Below are 791 nucleotides of genomic sequence, written 5' to 3' on the forward strand. Positions count from 1 at the left end.
ATAAGGGAAAAAATTCCTTTTACAATAGCATCCAAAAAAATGAAGTATCTAGGAATCAACCTAGCAAAAGAAACAAAAGAACTCTACCCTGAAAACTACAGCACTCTGAAAAAAGAAACTGAAGAGGATATAAAAAAATGGAAAGATATCCCCTGCTCCTGGGTGGGAAGAATCAACACAGTGAAAATGGCCATACTACCAAAACTGCTATATACATTCAATGCAATGTCAATTGAAATTTCAACACTATATTTCACAGAACTAGAAAAAAAAATCCAAAAATTCATTTGGAACCATAAGAGACCTAGAACAGCAAAAGCCATTTTAGGCAACAGACACATGGGACCAGGTGTAACAATTCCCAATTTGAAACTATACTACAAAGCCACTCTGATAAAAACAGCATGGTACCGGCAAAGAAATAGGACTGAGGATCAGTAGAACAGACTGAAAGACACGAAAACAAATGCAGATGGACTCAGCTACCTCATCTTTGACAAAGGAGCTCACCATCCTCAGTTGAGGAAAGATAGCCTCTTTAATAAATGGTGTTGGAAAAACTGGATGTCAACCTACCACAGATTAAAATTAGACCCTTGTCTTTCGCCATGCACTAAATTAAAATCCAAATGGATTAAAGATCTAAATATTAAAACAGAAACATTAAACTTGCTGGAAGGTAAGTTAGGCAGAACTCTGGAAGACATTGGTATAGGAAAAGACTTTATGAACAAATCCTCAGTAGCACGGGAACTAGCAGATAGAATCAACAACTGGGATCTCATCTTACT

The sequence above is a fragment of the Fukomys damarensis genome, unplaced genomic scaffold (assembly GCF_012274545.1).
Source record: "Fukomys damarensis isolate Sample0158 unplaced genomic scaffold, DMR_v1.0_HiC HiC_scaffold_38, whole genome shotgun sequence".
Lineage (NCBI taxonomy): Eukaryota > Metazoa > Chordata > Mammalia > Rodentia > Bathyergidae > Fukomys > Fukomys damarensis.